Source organism: Nomia melanderi, unplaced genomic scaffold (genome assembly GCF_051020985.1).
Source record: "Nomia melanderi isolate GNS246 unplaced genomic scaffold, iyNomMela1 scaffold0385, whole genome shotgun sequence".
Classification (NCBI taxonomy): Eukaryota; Metazoa; Arthropoda; class Insecta; order Hymenoptera; family Halictidae; genus Nomia; species Nomia melanderi.
Window position 1 is genome coordinate 5,001 of NW_027475500.1, and position 3,030 is coordinate 8,030.

The following is a 3,030-nucleotide window of genomic DNA, read 5'->3' on the forward strand; positions in this document are numbered from 1 at the left end:
ACACTCTCTCGTCGTGGAATCCCCGCGTCGGAGAGTAAAACGCGAATTCATAGTATGGAAACTTACGTCTCTCGACGATGGGACGATCCACGCGAAGAGTTGTTACGTGCACGCGTATGGTGCGATTGCGTCGATTCGCTTTTCTGTACGGGGAGTAATAGAACGTTGAGTTGACTTATCGGGTCTTCGTTGGAATTACCGTCGCTGGCATTGTAAACTCCAGATGACCTTGTGATTCCTTCGTCGGGCACTGGTAAAGGGTGGCGATGATGCGTTCTATAATAGAAATACCCGTCGTAGCGTTTCTTCCGAGTCAACCCGCTCACGAAACTCTCTCTCGTCGTGGAATCCCCGCGTCGGAGAGTAAAACGCGAATTCATACTATGAAAACTTACGTCTCTCGACGATGGGACGATCCACGCGAAGAGTTGTTTACGTGCACGCGTATGGTGCGATTGCGTCGATTCGCTTTTCTGTACGGGGAGAAATAGAACGTTGAGTTGACTTATCGGGTCTTCGTTGGAATTACCGTCGCTGGCATTGTAAACTCCAGATGACCTTGTGATTCCTTCGTCGGGCACTGGTAAAGGGTGGCGATGATGCGTTCTATAATAGAAATACCCGTCGTAGCGTTTCTTCCGAGTCAACCCGCTCACGAAACTCTCTCTCGTCGTGGAATCCCCGCGTCGGAGAGTAAAACGCGAATTAATACTATGAAAACTTACGTCTCTCGACGATGGGACGATCCACGCGAAGAGTTGTTTACGTGCACGCGTATGGTGCGATTGCGTCGATTCGCTTTTCTGTACGGGGAGAAATAGAACGTTGAGTTGACTTATCGGGTCTTCGTTGGAATTACCGTCGCTGGCATTGTAAACTCCAGATGACCTTGTGATTCCTTCGTCGGGCACTGGTAAAGGGTGGCGATGATGCGTTCTATAATAGAAATACCCGTCGTAGCGTTTCTTCCGAGTCAACCCGCTCACGAAACTCTCTCTCTCGTCGTGGAATCCCCGCGTCGGAGAGTAAAACGCCGAAGGCTTACTATGAAACTTACGTCTCTCGACGATGGGACGATCCACGCGAAGAGTTGTTACGTGCACGCGTATGGTGCGATTGCGTCGATTCGCTTTTCTGTACGGGGAGTAATAGAACGTTGAGTTGACTTATCGGGTCTTCGTTGGAATTACCGTCGCTGGCATTGTAAACTCCAGATGACCTTGTGATTCCTTCGTCGGGCACTGGTAAAGGGTGGCGATGATGCGTTCTATAATAGAAATACCCGTCGTAGCGTTTCTTCCGAGTCAACCCGCTCACGAAACTCTCTCTCGTCGTGGAATCCCCGCGTCGGAGAGTAAAACGCGAATTCATAGTATGGAAACTTACGTCTCTCGACGATGGGACGATCCACGCGAAGAGTTGTTACGTGCACGCGTATGGTGCGATTGCGTCGATTCGCTTTTCTGTACGGGGAGCAATAGAACGTTGAGTTGACTTATCGGGTCTTCGTTGGAATTACCGTCGCTGGCATTGTAAACTCCAGATGACCTTGTGATTCCTTCGTCGGGCACTGGTAAAGGGTGGCGATGATGCGTTCTATAATAGAAATACCCGTCGTAGCGTTTCTTCCGAGTCAACCCGCTCACGAAACTCTCTCTCGTCGTGGAATCCCCGCGTCGGAGAGTAAAACGCGAATTCATAGTATGGAAACTTACGTCTCTCGACGATGGGACGATCCACGCGAAGAGTTGTTACGTGCACGCGTATGGTGCGATTGCGTCGATTCGCTTTTCTGTACGGGGAGCAATAGAACGTTGAGTTGACTTATCGGGTCTTCGTTGGAATTACCGTCGCTGGCATTGTAAACTCCAGATGACCTTGTGATTCCTTCGTCGGGCACTGGTAAAGGGTGGCGATGATGCGTTCTATAATAGAAATACCCGTCGTAGCGTTTCTTCCGAGTCAACCCGCTCACGAAACTCTCTCTCGTCGTGGAATCCCCGCGTCGGAGGGTAAAACGCGATATATAATAGTATATGCCAGTGGTTCGCGCGCGTCGTCTCTGAGATACGCGGTCGACAGAGTTCCGAAAACACGTGATGTGCCACGATTTCCGTGCGTCTTACATCTTTCGACGATGGGACGATCCACGCGAAGAGAACGTTCGTGCTTGCGTGAGGTGCAACAGCGTCGATTCGCTTTTCTGTACGGGGAGAAATAGAACGTTGAGTTGACTTATCGGGTCTTCGTTGGAATTACCGTCGCTGGCATTGTAAACTCCAGATGACCTTGTGATTCCTTCGTCGGGCACTGGTAAAGGGTGGCGATGATTCGTTCTATAATAGTAATACCCGTCGTAGCGTTTCGACCGATGTCACCCGCCACGAAAGTCTCTCTCGACGTGGAAACCCCGCGCCGAAGAGTAAACGCGAAGGCTTACCATACGAAAGAAAACGGTATTATACGCCTGTGGTATGTGCGTCTCGGCTCTGTGATACGCGATCGGCAGAGTTACAAAAAAACGTTGATGGGCCACGATTTCCGTGCGTCTTACATCTTTCGACGATGGGACGATCCACGCGAAGAGTAGTTACGTGCTCGCGCGAGGTGCGATAGCGTCGATTCGCTTTTCTGTACGGGGAGAAATAGAACGATGAGTTGACTTATCGGGTCTTCGTTGGAATTACCGTCGCTGGCATTGTGAACTCCAGATGACCTTGTGATTCCTTCGTCGGGCACTGGTAAAGGGTGGCGATGATTCGTTCTATAATAGAAATACCCGTCGTAGCGATTCGGCCGAGTCACCCGCCACGAAACTCTCTCTCGTCGTGGAATCCCCATGTCGGAGAGTAAAACGCGAAGGCTAACTATATATAAGAAATATATAGTATTATTTATGCCTGTGGTTCTCCGTTTGCCCTACTCTCAGATACGCGACTCGGAGAGTTACGAATAATCGTGATGGACCACGATTTCTGTACGTCTTACATCTTTCGACGATGGGACGATCCACGCGAAGAGATCATTCCT